This window comes from Plecotus auritus (assembly GCF_963455305.1).
Source record: "Plecotus auritus genome assembly, chromosome: 4".
NCBI classification, from domain to species: domain Eukaryota; kingdom Metazoa; phylum Chordata; class Mammalia; order Chiroptera; family Vespertilionidae; genus Plecotus; species Plecotus auritus.
The window spans coordinates 178570534-178591351 of record NC_137775.1 but is presented as its reverse complement, the minus strand read 5'-3'; the positions used below and the strand labels follow the sequence as shown (position 1 = coordinate 178591351).

The window sequence follows — 20818 nt, the reverse complement described above, 5'->3', positions numbered from 1 at the left end:
GGCCCCTCACTCTCCTACTCCCTGTTTTGCCATGACTTGATAGCAGAATTCAATTTCTCTGTTTTGGTTACTTGTGTTCTTTAAGATGTCAGGGTATAACAGACTCACTAGATCTTCCTGTTCCTAATCCTTTGGGTAAACACTTTCCCTGGCCAGGCTGTGGCCCAGCTGATCTAAATTATCACCCCAATTTTCCACCAATTCCCTGCCCTGATCTGTCAAGATTCCCCTTAAAGAGAACAGATACTCTCTAAACTGGCTTTAGGATTTTCATCCTTTAAAAGAAACCTGATTGTGTTGTCCACATGATTAAAAGATTCTGTTGGTCCCTCATTGCCTGTAGAATAAAGTCTAAATCAGAGCTGTCCAATATGGGAGTTATTAGAATTCAAATAAAAATTGAGTTTTCCAGTTATACCATATTTCAAGTATTCGATAATCACATGTGGATAATGGCTATCAAATACCGTATAGAACATTTCCATCTTCGCAGAAAGCTCTGTTGGACAATGCTCACCTAATACCTTAGTGTGGCTCATGCGGCCTTTTACAATCATCTCAACCCTTTGCTCTAGCTTAATTTTTGGCTGCTACTCACTTTTCAGCCTACGCATTTTTCAATGTTCCCTAACTGCCCAGTGCCCTTTCCCAACTCCATGCCTCTGAACATGCTTTTTCTCTTCCTGAAATGCCCTTTGACTTTATTCCCTGGTAAACTCCTAGCTATCTTTTAAGATCCTATTCAAACATCCCCTTCCTTGTGAAGTTCCCTTTCTTAAACACAATAATTTCTTCCTGTGTGTTCTCCTTGCTCTTTGAACCTACCTCTGTTGCCCTTATCACTGCATTTTGTTATTATTTGCTAACAATCATGGCTATGCTCTTGGAAGGGAGATCCTGTCTGATTGTTCTATAAATCCGCCCAAATGATTACCTAAAATTGTTTGCTTAATGCCCTTTTGATATCAAGTAATATGTTTTCTTATTTATGTGTGGCATATTTGGAAAGCTTACCTGTTGCTTTAGAAGTCTTCCCCCTATCTAGTAAAAACCTAGAATGACTTCCTGTCTTCCAGGTTGAAGGTCCGTTTTTCTTCTAATTAATTCTGATTAGATTTGAGAGGGATGTGGTAGGAGGAGTTGACAAGATAAAAAAAAGAGGGACTAGCCCTAGCCGGTTTGGCTCAGTGGATGGAGCGTTGGCCTGCAGACTCAAGGGTCCCAGGTTCGATTCCGGTCAGGGGCATGTACCTTGGCTGCCAGCACATACCCAGTGGGGAGTGTGCAGGAGGCAGCTGATCCGATGTTTCTAACTCTCTATCGCTCTCCCTTACTCTCTGTAAAAAATCAATAAAATATATTTTTTAAAAAAGAGGGACTATATGTAGGAGCTGGCTCAGATGTGCTCAGGTTCCAGTCGTTACACAAAATAATGTGTGTCTTGTAGAGTAGGGAAGTAGGAAGATGGAGGGGTGGGGAGTGAGGGGGAGTCCATGGGAAGAATATTGGGAAATTGTATTTGACTTTTTCCAGGCTAAGGCCAAAAGCAACGATATAATAAAGTGGGAAGAGTTTTTATTACCATTTTATAAAAACGTGCCTTTTTTTGGCTTAGAATTTTAGTAAAATTTTGATAAATTCTTGTGTCTCCAATTACTGGGAAGTAAGTTCTTTTGATCAAGAAATTAAAATATCAGTTAGTTTCTCTTCTGTGATTATGGTGAACATCACTCCGAAAGGCTTATTTTCTTCTGAGAGGGCTATAAATCCTAACGGCTGAGTCTACGAGACCGTCACTGATCACTCTTTGTCGCAAATCTTACAGTCAATCATCTCCACTTGGGCGCTCCGACCACGCCCACTGCGGAGACCACGCCCACCGAAGTAGCTCTCCCTCCCACCTCACGGGTCCGCCCCAGACCTAGCAGAGAAAGATTCTCATTGGTGGAGAAGTTGCTCTGGTCCCGCCCCGGGCGACAGCAATAGGCCGAACTGGAGTGGGGCGGTAGTGGTTGGTTGCCTGGGGACGGGTCCCTAGTCTTGCCTGTCAGAGTAGCTGGCGGCAGTGGCGGCTCTCGGAGCTGGGTTGTCAGTCAGTGAGCAGAGGGGGAAGATGGCTCGTCGGGACCCGTTTTGCTAGGAAGAAGGGGGGCAGGTGCTGCTACTACTCGGGAAAAGGAAGAGCAGACGCCTTCGCTATCGCTTCGAGCCAGACGAGTGAAGTTCTGGGAGTGGAGGTCTGGGAGCCGCTCTGGTGAGTCCGGTCGAACGACCCACGGCGGGCCCCCAACGACCGATAACTTTTTTGTCAGGGAGGAGCCGGGTGAGGCGGCGGCGGGGAGGGGACGGGGACTTTGTCTCTTGGGAGGCGGCTTCGTTGGAGGTAACGGCTTCCGCGCGAGGCGTCGCTGGTGGGCGCAGGACCCCGCTGGGCGCGGGGGCGTCCCGGGCCGCGAGCGGCGGGCTCGGGTGAGGGGCTGCGGTCGGCGGCTGTTCGCCCCGAAGTTGGGCGCCCCCCTCCTGCTGCTGCCCGGGCGGCGGCAGCCTTGTGCGCGCGGACTCGAGCCTTTCTTCCCGGCGAGGAGCGGTCCAGACTCCGGGCGTGACCCGGGTGTCGCTGCCTCGGGGTGGGGGTTGGGGGGTGGGGTGGAGAGGTTGGGGTGGGGGAACGGCCGCCCCTCTGCGGAGTCGACCTGGGCTGGGAGCCGCTCACCCCCAGCCCGCGGCTGATGCTCCGGCCTGACCTCTCCCATCCTTTCCTCCCAGCCCAGCGAGGCTACCGCTCTCGGTCCAGTCTAGTGGCCAACGTGGTCCCGTCGACCCCCCTCGTTCTTTGAAAGCGTTCGCTGGGGTCTGGGGTCCCCCGCAGGACGTAGTGGTTCAGAAAGCAGCCACGATTCCCTCCTTGGTTATTACACTGGAGATCTCTTCAGCCTTTGCCTCCTTTTTTCTTTGAGTTATTACTTACCCGAGGCCGATTTTAACATTCTCGAGAACCGTCTGGGTTTTGTCTGAACATTGTTGCATTGAAAGACCTCAAGTTTGCACGCCTCAGCTGAGCTGGGTGTCCGCCCTTCAGTGTGCACATGTGTGCATTGTACACTCAGAGTTTAGGCATTTCTGAAAGATTTGACGTTGCCCTAGTGGTGGTGAGTGCACAGAATCGGTGTCGGATACCTACGCTATCGCCCGCCCGGCAGCCGCTCCGCTGGCTCTCCAGGTAGGGGAGCTGGTGCCACTGGCCTGGCAGCTACTGCTTATCTCAGAGCCCTGACTGCAGGCGGGAGGGCCCACGCAGTCCTTTGGCAAATTATTTGTCCTTTGAGTCACACGTAGGTTTTGGAGCTGGTATGCCACCTCTTTGGTTCATGCAACACTTCACAGTTTGAGATTTTCTGCTTTTAAAATCTTATCTACATAAAGTCATAAGGATCTGTGTAACCTTGAGTCAATGTTATATTCCTGGGAGGCTTGTTTTCCTTAAGAATATTCTCTTAACATCCAAACTCTACCCCTTCAAGCCCCCCAACTTACAAGCATTTTTTTTTCTTTAGGTTAAGAGATTTTAAGGTTTGCAAGACCCACATTACTCCAAAGCACCACATTTTTAAAGTGCAGGGAAAAGCAAGAAAGAAAAACCTTTAGTTATTCAAATAATTCACGTAAACAAAATAGTAAAGGAGAAAACCATCACATGGTTAGAAAACAAATTCTGGATTTGGCTTATTCTTTTTTGATTTACACTGATTATTACCAGAGAGGGATTATAAAACCCTCTTAGTTATCAGCCTTAACAGTACCTGGATATGGACATCCAGATAAGGCATTGGCTAGATTAGTATGTTATTCCTACTTCCTTTCTTTGTTGTATTTATCTTTTCTGAAATCTGCTGTTGGTTGCATTTTTTTTTTTTTTTTAGAGTGGTGTCATTTTGACAGAGTTTAAAAATATCTTATAGTCAAGATATTTGACTGTTATATTCAGGATCCTGTTTCCTGATATTTATTTTATAATGAATATTAAGAAGTCTTTAAATAATGTTAGTATGAAGAACATGTTTAGGGTATCAGGTTTATATTTTGTAAATAATTGAAATTATGTCAAACAAATTTATTTTGTACTGACCCAAGCTGTTAGGTACTAGGGATACAGAAATGAATGTCATAGCTATTTGTCATCAAGGAATTTACTATTTTACAAGACAGGTAAGTAATATAACAATCATACAACCATGTGGTAAGTGATGTGCCTAGTGTAGTAAGGGAGCAGAGTAGGAGATGGCTAACAGCTTGGTGTAGGTAGAGTCAGGAGCACACAGTAGAGTTTTGAAGTGTGGTATAATTTTGCCAAGTGCAATGAATCACTTTCCAAGAGGAGAATATAGAAAGTGAGAAGGCAAGGAGGCATGAGAAACCATGATAGCTTAGAGAAGTCATTCTCAATGACAAGTTCAAAGTCAATAACATTGACATTGAATTGCAGGGGTTAGGGAAGTGGTGGAAGATGAGACTAGTGAGGGTGGTAGAAGGCTGGACCAGGGAATTGTTTCCTGGCTAAGGGGATTGCGTTGAAAGTGATCAATAAGAAACGAATGATTTGTGTTTTAGACCCTCACTCTGACAGAGTGAGGTAGAATCTGATTGGCCCTGTCACCTTTGGGAAGAAAGGAGGAGGAATCAGGACCCTGAGGATTTGACTTCGTTCCATTGATTGGAAATGAGGAACACATAAGTGGAGGGAAAATGATAAATTATATTTTCAATTTTTTTGAATTTGACCAAGCTATGGAGCATTTAGGTGAAGATATAGGTGTTTGGATCTAAGGACGTGGAATTTGTAAAGGAAATCAGGATTAGAGGGAAAATTGGGGGTTAAATTGAAGCTGTATTGATTTAGTTATGTTGAAATAAGTCAGGGAAAGCCTTTAGCATGATAAAAAGCAGCAGCCAGAGAACAGACTCTGATAAAGAGCAGAAGTAGGTAGAAGAATAGTGTGAAAGAGATAGAAGAGAAAGGTGGAGTCAGAGAAAGGTGGGAGGGCCATCAGGAGAGATGCTAAGGGTGGAGAGATTGTCACATAGAGGAGGAATGGATGGCCAGTTTTGAATAATGTAAAGAGGTATCAAGTAAGGAGAGGACTCCAGGAACCAGTGAATTTGTCAGGAGTCCATAGGTGACTTTAACAAGTACAGTTTTAGCTGGGTGGTGATTCAGAAACCAGTCTTCAGAAAATTGAGAAAGAATGGGTGATGATGATAAAGTAAACATGCTTGAATGAGGCATTTCAAGAAAACTGAAAGAATGGAGAGAGGAGATGAAGATCGATATAGAGCAGTGGTTCTCAATCTTAGCTGCACATTTACAATCATCTGGAGAGTTTTTAAGAATCCCAGTTTCCAGGGGGAGCCCCCATATCAATTTGTGGGTGGGACCTAGACATCAGTATTTATTTCAACAGCTTTATTGAAGTGTAATTAACATTTAATAAACTACACATTTAAAGTGTGTAGTTTATTTGACATATGTTTACACTCACAAAACCATCACCAAAATAATGAACAGATTCATCACCTCCAAAAGTTTTCTCATGTCCCTTTCCTTTCATCCCTGTAAACAATTGCTGTACTTTCTGTTACAATAGATTAGTTGCATAGGTATTTTAAAGTTCCCTGGGTAATTCCACTGAGCAGGCATGTTGAAACCACTACAGAGGGATTCAGGTTGAAGAAATGTTATGCTTGTTTCTTTGCATTCTTAAGGAAAGCAAGAAATAAGATATTCAGGAAAGATTAGATGTTTATTGGAACTAAGTTCCTGAGACAATAGAAGTGGTTGGAATTTAGTGCTTTAACCAATAAGAAAGGAAGATAATTCTGGAAACAACATCTCTAACAAAGATGTTAAAGATAGTATATTTGTTATCAGCATCAAAGTTGTCATCATATAGTATCAGGATTGGTTCTCCGAAGTGCTAAAAAAATTAGCATGTTGATATTGTGAAAATGGATGCCCTTCAGAAAGCCCCTTAAATGGAGCCTGAAACCGCTGGCACTTCCATGTAATGTTTTGTAATTTTTTGGAGGGGAGCAGATGGAATTAACAGTTTGATTATTGCTTATTGTTGAGAGCCAGAGTCTTTTTGGCCCTCGCAGAGTTAGGCTGCATATTTGCACTAAGGAAAGAGAACATTTAACATTTGAAAATCTCCTGTTTACAACATCTTTGCTCAGAAGAAATCCTGCTGGCTTGTCGTTAGGACGATATATGCCTTTTAAATACATTGGAGGAGAAAATAATGGCTCTGTCTCCCAAATGAGACTGAGAAGATTTGTGATTAGAAAGTGTCGAAGGCCCATGCTTTCTATACTGAGAAAGATAATACCTATATTTCCCCCATTCACTTTTAGAAAATAGTTTCTGGCTCACAATTTGAATGTAGGTAAAAGCTGAGCCCTATTGGTGCTGAGGTCCAGGGCTTGTTCCTTACTCGTGATTCTTACATTTGGCATGGGGCTAAAAGCAGAATGGCTAATATGTAAATATTTTTTCATATTGTACTTGATCATAAAGGTGGAGTGAAAAACTTTTTATTCTTTTCTAGAGTTCTCAACATTTCTTTCACTGTGATTAAAGTACTAAAGTATGCTCTTACCTAGAGAGGCTTGGCATCCCTGATTTTGGTGCAGCCTAAATAGAGTGGGAATATCAATGTTGCCCTGGTTTTGGATACCATTGTTACTATAGCAGTATTGTAAACATTCTGTATTTTCTTAGTTACTAATGTAATACATAATAATTGTTGTAATATTGTGAAGTTCAGGAAAGCATAAATAATCATTATTATCACTTTGGTCTTATTTAACATCATTTTAAATGTGTGGATAATATTTGGCAAATGGATTTATCATCATTTATTTAACCACCATTTCAATTGTTGAAAATTTAAGCTTTTCTCAATAAATGTGAGTGAATAATGTAGCAGTTAGGTTCTTGACAGTTTAATCATTATATTTTTATTTCCTTAGGATAAATTTTGAAGTCAAAAGTTATGCATATTTAAATTATTTTAAATAGATGTTAATAGATTGCCTTCCAGAAAGGTTTAATTACTACTGACATTTATTAATTGTTTTGAGAAAGCCAGTAACCTCTTCATATTCAGCACTAGCAATGAAAAACTGCCATTTTAATATGAAAAGTTGTATCTTCTATAAATTTTATTTCATTATTAGTGACACTAAATATTTGTATTTCTTTTGTGAATTATCCATTAGTGTCCTTTGTTTATTAAGATATTGGAGATTTTTAAAAATTGAGTTAGGAGAGCTCTTTGTATGTGAAACTATTATATCTTTGTCAAATTACATTGCAAATAATTTCTCCAGTTTGTCATCTGCATCCTAATTTTGTTTTTGGTGTAGGTTTTTCTTTTTAAACAGATTTTTAAAATCCTCACCCAAGGATATGTTTTTATTGATTTTAGAGAGAGAGAGAGAGAGAGAGAGAGAGAGAGGAGAGAGAGAGAGAGAGAGAGAGAGAGAGAGAGAGAGAGAGAGAGAGAAAGAGAAGGGATAGGAAGAGAGAAACATCAATCTGTTGTCTCTTCCATGCACCCAACCTGGGATCGAACCCTAAACCTAGGTATGTGCCCTGACTGGGAATCGAACATGAGACCTTTTGGTGTACAGGATGTTGCTTTATCAAACTGAACTACACTGGCCAGGGCTTTTTACACAGATTTTAAAACATTTTTAGTGTAGTTAAATCTATCAAAATTTTCTTTTATGGTATCTGCCTGCTTAGGAAAGCCTTCTCGAATTACCAGATTATATCTTCACCTCTATTTCCTTATATTACTTTCACAGTTTTAAAAAACATTTACATCTTTACTCTATTTTGGATGTATTTTAATGTAGATTGGCAAGTCCATTATTTTAATACTTTTTATTGAACAATTATTTTTCCTCAAAGGATTTATTATTTTTAATTTTTTCTTTAGCATCACAATTATTGTGTTTCTTAAAGTCAGTTTTCCCCCTTTTTATAGATTTTATTGGAGTGGCTCTGGTTAACAGAATTATACAGGTGTCAGCTGCACAATTTTACAACACATAATCTGTACATTGTATTGTATGTTCACCACCCCAAGTCAAGTCTCCGTCCATCACCATTTATCGCCCTATATCCACCTTTAACTTCCTTCACCCTCATAACCACCCCTCCCCCAGCAATCACCACACTGTTGTCCATGAGTTTTTTTCTCTCTCTCTCTTTTTTTTTTTTTTTTGGCTCAATCCTCCCTCCTCTGCCACTCAGCCCCCCACCTCACCCCCAACAGCTGTCAGCCTGCTCTCTGTATATATGAGTCTATCACTGTTTTGCTTGTTAGTTCATTTTGTTCATTAGATTCCACATATGAGTGAAATCATATGGTACTTGTCTTTCTCTGACTGGCTTATTTCACTTAGCATAATGTTCTCCAGGTCCATCCATGCTGTTCCAAAAGATAAGATTTCCTTCTTTTTCACAAACAAGCAGTATTCCATTGTGGAAATGTCCCACAGCTTTTTTTATCCACTCATCTACTGATGGACACTTGGGATGCTTCCAAATCTTGGCTATTGTAAATAATGCTGCAATGAACATGGGGTGAATATATTTTTTCAAATTAGTGTTTTGGGTTATTTGAATAAATCCCCAGAAGTGGAATTACTGAATCATAAGGCAGTTCCATTTTTAATTTTTTGAGGAACTTCCATACTGTTTTCATAGTGGCTGCACCAATCTGCATTCTCATCAACAGTGTACAAGGGTTCCCTTTTCTTCATATCCTTCCTCAGAGGTTTTAAATGTCATTTTTATTATATAACAAATTATGTTTGTATATATCCATATGATTTTTTCTAGGCCTTTTATTCTGCTTCATTGGGATCTTTATTGATCCAGTAATTTCAAATAGTCCTAATTATTAAAACTTTTAATATATCTTATTATATGGTTGTGTGAATTCCTATTACCTTTTTCAAAAGATTTTTGGCATTTTTCATGTATTTATTTTTCCAGATTACCTTTAACTGGAAACATTTTATTAAGATTCTAAAAGATCCCCATTGGAATTTCTAAATTAATATTTTGGAGGTAATTTTGATATCTTTACAATCCTATATAATAAAAGCCTAGGTGATGTCATGCCCTTGTGGGACGCCCTCTTGTGACATTGTCACAAGATGGCCGCTACAAAGATGGCTGCCACAAGATGGCCACATGCACAGTGGAGGTGGAACCTGGTGGCTGCTCTGTGCGGTGAGGCCTGGGGTCCCACGACTCTGTGTGGCGCGGAGGAGGCTGGTCCTGGTGTCTCCACCACCTTGCGAGGAGGAGGTGGGTTGTGGTAGGGGAGGGCAGTTGTGGGTGATTAAGCTGGCAGGGGAGGGCAGTTGTGGGCGATCAGGCTGGCAGGGGAGGGCAGTTGGGGGCGATCAGGCTAGCAGGGGAGGGCAGTTGGGGGCGATCAGGCTGGCAGGGGAGGGCAGTTGTGGGTGATCAGGCTGGCAGGGGAGGGCAGTTGTGGGTGATCAGGCCGGCAGGGGAGGGCAGTTGGAGGTGATCAGGCCAGCAGGGAGAGCAGTTAGGCGTCAATCAGGCCAGCAGGCAGGTGAGTGGTTAGGAGCCAGTGGTCCGTCCCGAGGGGTCCCAGTTTGGAGAGGGTGCAGACGGGGTTGAGGGATATCTCCCCGCCCATGCACAAATTTTGTGCACCGGGCCTCTAGTATAATTTCTCCAAGTCATCTTTAATTACTCAGTGTTTTATAGTTTTCTTCATTTGATTCTGCCTGTCTTCAAAGTTAAATTTTGATATTTTAAAACTTATTTTGCTATTGTGAATGTAATATTTTTTCATTGTATTTTAAAGAGGATTACATCTTCTAAGTATGGGACATAGAAAAGTTGGTGATTTGTGTATACTGTTTTCTAAATGGTCATTTTATGAGCTTTTAATTCTAATGGTTTTTATTATTTTTGTAATAAGGCAGTTATAGCATTGCAAATGATAGTTTTGTCTTCTTGGCAATATTTAATATTTATTCCTTTTTTAAAAAAATTAATTATCAGAACATCTAGGATAATGTTAAATTATGGTAGCGAATAGTGAACATCTTTGGCTTGTTTCTCATTTAAATGAGAATAATTTTATGGTTTCAAAGTTGTGCATTATTTACAATTTTTTTTAGCATGTTGAGAAAATAGTTTTCCATTTTCTTTAAGTAGAAGATCCTGGAATGGGAATGAGATAATATTTGCATAATGCACTTTATTTTTATTTTTTAAAATATATTTTTATTGATTTCAGAGAGGAGAGAGAGAAAAGCATCAATGATGAGAGAGACTCATTGATTGTCTGCCTCCTGCACGTTCCCACTGGGGATCGAGCCTGCAACTTGGGCATGTGCCCTGACCAGGAATCAAACTGTGACCTCCTGGTTCATAGTTCGATGCTCAACTGCTGAGCCACACCGGTTGGGCAATATAATGCACTTTATATAATTCACATTTTAATTTATTGGGTGCTCGAAAACAATTTGTATTCCTGAATTTTGTACCTTGTAAAGAATGTGATGTAAGATCAAGGAGTTTTGGAAACAGTACTTTCCTACTGTTTTTTAAATATTTGCCGTTGTTGACGTTTGTGTCAGTGTAGCCTTGTAGTAGTAAATGTTAAGTGATATTTGTTTGGTGTGTGTTTCTTGAACAAAGAGTCTTTTGATTAGCTGATGAACATTAGTTGCTTTCTCATATAAATGCATAAAGATTCATTTAGTTATTTGCACAAGACTTAATGAAAACATTGTATTTGAGTTCTTAAACTGTACTATGAAAATTATTTCAGGTTATAGAGTGATTTATAGACTTGGAAATTTAGAGAATAATGTAAGCCTTAAAAGTGCTAAAATTGGGCCAGCAATTGTGAACTCTATTTTTATCTTTTTGAGCCCTTCTGTGCTTTTTTTTTTTTTTTTTGCCCCTTTCAATGTCAATAACATTTAATTAATTGAGTTAGAGTACTGGTTCTAATTAACATACACATACTACACTCCCCTCCTCTGCCCATGTGGAGCATAACAAGTTGCCCATTTGGCCTCTTTAAACTTGCTAGGCACATATACACCCTCTTCACCCCTAAATTTCAAGTTTCCTGCTCATTTGTTAACCCATAGATATTACAGTGGTGGACAGAGTGACAGCATAGCCCCTAAAATGTACACACTTTAGTAGTTTAGAAGAGGAAGAGACTTTTGGGGAAAATCATGAAACTTCAAGTGGGTCCTGATAGAGGAATAGGGAAGAAGGTGAAAGTAATTTAGAAATGGGTTGGGGGAAAGCATCCACTAAGTAGGGAAGGTAGAACTGTGCAAATCAACTAGACTACTAGAGAAGGACAGAAAATCAGAAGGATGGTTACATGGGTGATAGAATCAGAATACTGAAGTCAGTGACGTCTTCCTAGTAGAGTTTTAGAAAGGAAGACACTTGTGACAAGGTTAAAGAGAAAGAATGAGTACTGAGGAAGAACCAATAGATTTATTTATTTATAAGACCATGGAGAGTATATGATAAGAATAATAAATACTGTAAAGGGGGTAAGGAATAAATTGGTGGTGAAATAATTGGAGGCAGTGGCAGTAGATTAGGTTACTAAATCAGCAAGTTAATCAGTGAAGCATAAATAAGGATGGCAGTAACTGGAGGGCATTAGAATCTAATAAAGCCTTCCTCTCATTCTCCCTCCATCCCATTTCAGGAAGTGTAAGATCCTGAAATTCATTCTCAATTGTCAAAGTGATAAATATTTTGTTAGTGATAACGAGAGCTATCATTATTTATGTCTATGGTGTGCCAGTGCTTTATTTGTATTATTATTTTTTAACTTTTTTAAAATTAATTAATTAATTTATTTTTTATTTTTATTTTTTAAATATATTTTATTGATATTTCACAGAGAGGAAGGGAGAGGGATAGAGAGCTAGAAACATCGATGAGAGAGAAACATCGATCAGCTGCCTCCTGCACACCTCCCACTGAGGATGTGCCCGCAACCAAGGTACATGCCCTTGACCGGAATCGAACCCAGGACCTTTCAGTCCTCAGGCCGATGCTCTATCCACTGAGCCAAACCGGTTTCGGCTACCTTTTTTTTAAAAAGAGCATTTTTATTATTATCTTTAATATATTTTATTGATTTCAGAGAGGAAGGGAGAGGGAGAGAGAAAGAGAATCATTGATAGTCTGCCTCTTGCACGCCCCCCACTGGGGATCGAGCCATCTGGGCATGTGCCCTTGACCAAAATTGAACTCAGGACCCTTCAGTCTGTAGGCCGATGCTTTATCCACTGAGCCAAACCAGCTAGGGCTATTTTTTACCTTTTAAAAAACTTTATTGTTTGAAGTATTACATATGCCCCCCCTTCAACACTCTCCACCCTGCTGCTGCCCCCTTCTCAGGCTTTCCCTGACCAGTGTTTGTCCATGGGCTATGCATATAAGTTCTTTGTTTAATATTTGTATTGTTTTTAATCCCTAAGACATTCCTATAATGCAGATGTTGATAACTACTTTTCACAGTTGAGAGCACCCTTATTAACAGTTCTGAGGTCACTATAGTAAATGTCAGTGATACACTTTTTCATCTCTCTTCTTTTTCTTCATTCCAGTCATTGAAAAAAAATACTGAAACCAAGAATTTTCTGAAAGTCACAGGCTAACAAGTGCCAGAGCTGGTTCTAACTGTGAAATAAAGACTGACTCCAGTACCCTACCATGTTTTTTCTATGACTCTATAATTTTCAACTTGGCTGCCAAAGAGAATCATCCATGTAATTTATTTTTCCCTACCAATTTATTTTGGAATGAAAATATTCTAATTTTTAATTTGGAATGAAAATATTAGGGAGAAAAAAAGAATAAAAGAGTATTGGATTGTTGAATGGTGATTGAGAATGGGGACTCTGTAGTTAGACTGCTTGGGGTCTAACCCTAACTCAACCACTTACTAGTATGTGACCTTGGACTGGTTTTTTGTTTAGGCTAGCAGCAGCTGCTCCCTCCCTCCCTCCCTCCCTCTCTTTCTTTCTTCCTTCCCTCCCTTTCTTCCTTCCCTCCCTCCCTCCTTCTTTCCTTCCTTCCTTCCTTTTTTCCTCCACCTCATCCTCCTTCTCTTCCTCTCTTGTTCTTCCTCCTCCTCCTCTTCCTTCTGCTCCTCCTGCTTCTTTTGTGAAGTAGAGATTATATTATCACCACTTGAGAAGACTGTGAGGATTAAATGAAAATTCCCATAAAGCACTTAGCATGGTTGCGAACACATAAGTGCTTGAGGAATATTAGTCATTATCACAATATTATCCATGGACATCCATCATTGCTATGTATGAGACATTTGACTCACACTAAATGTTTTCCAGACTTTATTCCCAATGATGCCAGTTGTGTCTGAACAGTAAAGGATTCCATGATCAAATCCTCTTGGGAAAATACTTCATTCTAAACACCTTTCTTGGAGATTTATAACACAGATTTAGCATATAAAGGCCCTGAAAAGTCCTTTGATTAAGCTTAAAAGAAAGAAAACTCTTTAACTTTCTTGAATAGTTACAATTTTCATGGGGAAAACCTTTTTTTTTTTTTTTAGTTTAGTACCACTGTTAATATCTTTCTGAATAGTTTTCTTATAACATCAGCTCAGGAAGCACTGCCTAAATTATTTAATGTACTTGCATTTACCTCAGTTAGTGAATTAATACAGAGGTTTATCCTTTTATTTTCCCTGATTATAATCTGCAATATTACAGTGGTCGGCAAACTCAATAGTCAACAGAGCCAAATATCAACAGTACAACGATTGAAATTTCTTTTGAGAGACAAATTTTTTTATTTTTATTTATTTATTTATTTATTTTTAAATATATTTTATTGATATTTTTACAGAGAGGAAGGGAGAGGGATAGAGAGTTAGAAACATCGATGAGAGAGAAACATCGATCAGCTGCCTCCTGCACACCCCCTACTGGGGATGTGCCCGCAACCCAGGTACATGCCCTTGACCGGAATCGAACCTGGGACCTTTCAGTCCGCAGGCTGACGCTCTATCCACTGAGCCAAACCGGTTTCGGCGACAAATTTTTTTAACTTAAACTTCTTCTAACGCCACTTCTTCAAAATAGACTCGCCCAGGCCGTGGTATTTTGTGGAAGAGCCACACTCAAGGTGCCAAAGAGCCGCATGTGGCTCCGAGCCGCAGTTTGCCAACCGCTGTGCAATAACAATATGATGTTTAGTTGGAAGGATCCAGGAGTTGGGGATTCTGATATTTCTGTAACTAGGAGAGTGATCTTATATTTTACCGCTGTATGTGCCTTGATTCTTAATGTGAGATAGATAGACTAGATCTCTAAATTTTTCTTCTACCTATGAAATTCTGAATTGTTAGATAAATGACTATAAACAATTACATTGAAGAGCTATGTCATTGAAACTTGCCTGTTAGATTTGACTTTTTTTCAGCCTTAGTACCAACTGTTATAGAACCAGCCTTACAAATATATTCTAGGAATAGGAGCTAAATCCTGATCAACTCTCTGATATCAAATTAATTATAGAAATAGTCACAAATAACACTACAGTTTGGTTAAGAAAAATTCTTTGAGCACTTCAAATTTCTCAAAGGTTTGAGAAATCTGATAAAGAAAAATTGCTTTGAGAAGTTCAAATTCTAGTAAGAAGTTACACTAAACATTTTTTTTTACAAACTTAATTTAGTTTACTTTGTCCCATTCTGATAAGTTGGGACAATTAAAAAATATAAAATCTATCCTCAGCTAGAGATAGTTTGTTAAAAAATATTTCCTCAAATCAGTGCTGGTAATGATACCTTACATTGATTTATCATTCTACAATTTAGAGTGGTTTCATGTTTTATTTTCTCCTTCTAAATATTGAGTGTGGTAGGTAGGACAGTTGTCATTTTTTTTTACACTTCAATGTCACTTAAGAGTCAAGTCACCAAAACTTGTTACCAAATTTGCCATCTCACGCTGGAATAATTGGTGGAAACAGAACTCTGGCCCCAGTCACTAGTCTAGCTTTTTTCAGCATCCTTACACTATCATGTTCTGTTGGCGTCACTGATTTAACTTCCTTGTCCTACATATTTTCTATTAATGCAGCCCAATGTGGCATTAACCTTTTTTTAGTGATTATGTTACATTTTAAAATCCCTCTTAGGCGCCTAAATTATTTTTCTGTAAGTAGTTATGTTTCCCCATCTTTTTTTGTCCATTTTTTGAATCAACTGTATGATCTTCATTTAATTTCCATTCATAGCTTTACCTTTTAAGATTAAGTGCATGTTATTAACCTGTTACAAGAATGTGCTTTGTATAGGTGTTAGCAGGTCTGTTTGTGAGTGTGTGAGGGATAAGGATGGATTGGCTCAGGTTATTTGTCTGTGTAGTGAGAGGTTTCACTTAGTTATGAACCAAACAAGCAGTTTTATTAGCTAATTAGGTTAATATTTTTCTAATTGGATTATTAATTTTTGAAAAGTTCAGGAATCTTTTTATAAAATAACATGTTATGAAACTTGTTGTCTTAGCAGTAGTGCCAACATCTCTTCATATCATGTCCATGACAGCAAACTTTAATACCTGTAAGTTTAAAATGTTTGAAATGTAAACTATGACATGACAATCAAATGACAAAATTCTTATATGTAAGATTAATTGGAGATTAATATTGAAGTAGAATAAAAAATTTGACTGTCAGCAGTTATTTATAATTAACTTGATTGTCTATCTAGAATATTCAAGATAATAGATAAGGATTACTGGAAGTCTGAATAACTAATTCAGTAAGATTGGTAGAAATAATCAGAATACATAGGAAAAGGATGGCTTTCCTAAATACTTGTAATTAGCAATTATAATTACAAAGAACAAAACATAAAGTTTAAAAAAAGAGAAGAGCTCATTTATAATAGTAACATAAACTAGCCCCTATCAGATAACAAAAGGCACTTGTAGAACAGACTGTTGATTGTTCACAACTATTTGTTTTTCACTTCTTTCTCAGGAGTAGAACCCAAATTTTTAGCTATGTGTCACCCTGTTAAAGATTATTTTGCTTAGCCTCCTATAATGCTGTGTGGCCATTAATACTGAACTCTGGCCAATGAGCTATATATGGAAGTTATCAAGAGCTCAGGGAAGGACGTCTCCTTAGGTAGAAGGCATTCTCTCTCCTCCTTATCCCTTTTTTCTTGAATGTGAGCAGAATGTGAGTAGGAGAGAGTCAGAGACCCCACATAGAGAAGAGGTTCAGGGACAGAAAGTTATAATGAGGTATGTATATTGGGCATTTTGAGCTAACAATGAGGTACAGTGTGTTGGGTCATTACAGGACAATAAGAAGAGGAGATGTTCAGTAATTAGTAGTTAGCTCTGCCAGGTAGATAGGTCAAGAAAGGTAGTCTCGCAGCTCCAGTGGTGCAATCGGTTAGCATGCGGTACTTATAAGAAAGGTAGTCTCTGATGATCTCTTATTATGGGTAATGCCCCTAACTAAAATTCTTCTAGTTTGTTAAAGGGTTTGATGGGGACAGATGTTTCTCATGAGCCCACAGGGTCTCGGTTGTCTTTAGCTCAGAATAATCTGAATACCACAGACACACATCTTGGGGTGACTTGTTCTGAACCCCAACAGTTCCCTCCTCTGAAGCTTCCTGAGAGAAGTATCACATTCCAGAAGTTGGGTCAATAGAGATTGTTCCATATCTCATTAAACTAGTCTGTCTAAGTATAGGTCAGACCATTTAAACAGTTATTCATTTCGGGAAGTGGTGATGCAGGTGGGCTCCCAAAATTAGTCCTATGATGCAAGCAAATCAGGTATTTAATAAAAGGCATTTCTATGGGAACAAGAAAAATGAAGGTTAATGATTGGAGCAGACTATACTCCCAGTTTCTGAGTTCGGAAGACAGGCAGTAGAGAAGATTTCCAGATGTCTAGCCATACCTAGATATTGAGCAAGGTGCTTCTATAGATGTTTGTACTTAAAAAAACACATGGCTTTCTTTTTTTCCCCTCTTTGGTCTTAGGAATTGAGGATGATAAAGATAGGTGGGCTGTGAACTGCTTCTAGAGCTGCATTTCTGGTTTCACAATGTCCTTTGTAAGATAAGGGCAATTGCTCTCAGTTTCTCAAACGATATCATAGGTTGACCTTCCTCCCAAGCCACTTCATCCCTGATTAGCTTTTTCCCCCTCTGGGTATATGCTTTTTGTGTTGTTTTATTTAGCATAGGAGAGGATGTATTTTTAAAAACATGTTTTGTTTTTAATTTATTTCAGAGAGAAGAAGGGAGAAGAGAGAGAGAGAGAGAGAGAGAGAGAGAGAGAGAAAGAGAGAGAGAGAGAGAAACATGGATGAGAGAAAAACATTGATCGCTGCCTCCTGCATGCCCCACACTGGGGACTGAGCCCAAAACCTGGGCATGTGCCCTGACCTGCGACCTCCTGGTTTATGGGACGAAGCTCAACCAACTGAGCTAAACCTGTGGAGTGTGAGGGGTGGGGAGAGAGATGATTTCTAAGAAATCCTATCATACTCTTTAATCTTCAGCTTCCGATTTTGCCAAATTTCTGTTTTAAAAAGAGTTATTAAATCTTTTCAAATAGCTTGTCAGGCTTTAGCTGGAATAAATTGGTAATTATTTCTGGCAGTATTAAACAATTGCATGGACTCAAGAGGCTGCAAAGGTCATTACCTTCCAGATCATTCCCTCTGATAGCCAAAAGAAAGAACTGACAGCCTTCATGTCCCAGGCAGGCAGGGGAATGTTTCCTGGTGAGACACAATGTCTATTTCCACAATACAATCAGATAAAAGAGATGCAGTTACTTTACATGAAGCCTGTGCAAAACATAACAGCTTGCCTCTAATCTTGTATCTTAACTCCATCAACCATTAAATCTTAACTATAGCCTCCATTAGAACTTTATCAACAGGTTTTAGGTAGATGAATTGTTCCCTGCCAGACATCCTTTCCCATAAAACATTCAGATAAAGTTGACATAACTCTTTTTAACATAAAGCCTGTTTAAACCTTCCAGTTTTCATAATTGTATCAACCCTTACATTACTATATTCTTTTAATCTAATTGTAGTGTTGTAGAGCGAACGCGAGTAAAGACCACTGGAGTCCAGACCAAATTAAAATTTAGGGAGCCTTTATTGCCGGCCGGCGACTGTCCCCTCTCCACTCAGGGAGATCAGAGAGCAGCCCCGACCCTTTGTGTCCGACCGTATTTAAACCCATTCACTACAGTTTTTTTTTTTTTTTTCTTTTTCAGAGCAAACAGTCTAAAACAATTTAAAACAAGCAGTTTTCCTTAATTAAAGAGCCAGCCCTATGTGTGCTTAGTGGTTATCTCGCTGCTGGCCTTGAAAACAACTCAGTTCTATCCAATTAAAAATGCATCTGGCCTAGCATTGGGAGTATGAGCATCTCTAGTCTCTGGCCTACAAGGTCAGACAGCTAAGTTTATCTTCCTCGTTATTCAAGCAGGCTAGAAAGCAAAGTTATTTTTTAGGATAAGAGTTCGTCTAAAAAACAGCAGAGAATTCCAAATAGTAGTTTTACAATATAGGGGTTAGCCTTCTCACTAGGAGGAAGCATGCTCAAAAATTCCCACTCTCCAACAGTAGCCTGAGTTAGGGCTTCACCAATGGGTTTTTGTTCCCATAGTTCATGGAATTCTCATGTCAAGGAGTCCTAGAAATTTCTCTTTGTTTTACCTCTATCAATATTAAAATATAGGTATCTCATTTTGTTTATTTGATTTGGAAGCCCTTGCTTTTAAATGATCTAATATTCTATTTGGAACATTACTCATAATAATCATTGTAATTTTAGGTTATAATTTCCTTGAAGGCTGGCAGCAGTTTGGTAGCACCATAGCCATAAATGGATTTTAGCACACATTTCTGTCTGGCCATACGTTGGAACTTCCAACCTGACAGTTACCAAGTTCAGTTCTTAGGACATAAAAATGTATAAATTGTCTTTTAATAAGTTTTTGCCTTTTTTTTTTTTCTTCATAAGTGCAGAATGGTTACTAGGTGTACCGGTTAATGGGGTGGATTTTTTTCAATAGATTGAGTTACACATACTAGTAGAGTAACTGGTTTGCTTTCATATTATGGATACTATGAATCTCATAATTGATTCTCTTGCATTGATGCTAATAAAATGAGAGTCAAAGTTTCTGTCCTAACTCTCTCAAACAAAACAAAACAAAACAAAACAGGCCTGATTTAACCTTACCTATTGCTTTATATTATACTCTTACCCCTATTTTCTTTTTGCCTGGATTTGTTTATTTTTATCCTGTTATACACATTTGTGAAGCAAAGTGAAACACAGTAAATATAAATGCACATGATGGTTTTTCTTTTTGTATTTATCCATTGTTTATCTAGTAAATTAGATAAACAATAACCATTTGTTTGGTTATTTGGTATGAGTACTTATGAATTTTATTAATTCTGTATTTCTCTCTGTGTCTGGTGTCTCTCCTTTTGTCTTGTCATATGTCCTGAGAACTTGGCCTTATGACCAGTGAGAATACTTTCTCTCTGGCTTCCACTGTCTAGAGGTTGCACTTACTTGTGTGCATCCTGTTCTCTGTCCAGCCACGCTAAGCTCTCAAGGGAATTTTCTGTGTATATCCATTTCCTCCCAGAGATGATAAAAACAGGGCCCATCATTCTTGTTTTCCATTAGTTGGAGAATATATATGCATATGGCAGGCAGCCAGGTAGGCTGTGGATTTGACCTTAGGAAATCTAAACACCCCATTCAAAAGGGGGGGAAACATGATTCCCCATATTTTGGAATGGCTGTTTCTAACTCTGGGAGTGTGAGGGTTGCATCTTTTTGCACTCTGCTTTGGGGATGTCTCTTGCTTCCAGAATATTGGTTTGAGTAGCTATTAAGATCCTACTCGTCAATAAACAAATCCTTTGAATTGGAAAACTTTCTAAATGAAAAAGAAAGAAAAACATTTTTAGAGAGCTCTCATATTGTTATGATGGCTAGTCATTAAGATTTCTTTAATAAGGCGGAGGGAGAGAAATCAGAATAAACGCAGACACCTTCCTGTTTGCCTTCAGACATTTGCAGATATAGAGAAAGCAAGCCCGGCCAGCATGGCTCAGTGTTTGAGCATCGACCTATGAACCAGGAGGTCACGGTTCGATTCCCGGTCAGGGCATATGCCTGGGTTTTGGGCTTGATACAATGTGGGAGACAGCCGATATGATTCCCTCTCATCATTGATGTTTCTATTTCTCTCTCCCTCTCCATTTCTCTCTGAAATTAATATACACATATTTACAGAAAGAAAGGGGAGGGAGGGAGGAAAGAAAGGGAGAAGGGAAGGGGGGGGATGGGATATTGGAAGTATACTAGTAAAGGACAGGTTTTTCTGGTACTGAAAATGGAAGATGTGAATTTTTTCCTCTCTTGATGGGAATAATGGGATGGGGGGCGGGTTGGAGGGGGGTGATAGGGGAAAAAAGGGGACATATATAATACTTTCAATAATAGAGATAAAAAATAAAAGAGGATAATGTGGTCTAGCAGTGTTTTCAGTAAGCTTGGACATAATTTCAAAGTGTATTGCAGATTATCTGAATGCAGTTTTATGAAATCAATAATGCGGTATAAATAGATGGTTTTCTGATTGTCTGACTTGATCCAAGAA

The 20818-nt window shown here is 39.1% G+C and overlaps 1 protein-coding gene across 3 annotated transcripts in view; it reads left to right on the top strand.

Annotated features, from left to right (window-relative positions):
* The first annotated feature begins 2042 nt into the window (after positions 1 to 2042).
* HYCC1 (hyccin PI4KA lipid kinase complex subunit 1) overlaps positions 2043 to 20818 on the top strand; it is a 63977-nt gene continuing 45201 nt past the window's right edge. For 2 of the 3 annotated variants that reach the window (XM_080664064.1, XM_080664063.1), the window contains exon 1: positions 2050 to 2254. The gene's annotated coding sequence lies outside the window, so the exon portion shown is untranslated. Of the gene's footprint in view, positions 2255 to 20818 lie in introns of all 3 variants that reach the window. The other variant, XM_080664065.1, reaches the window with a different exon arrangement.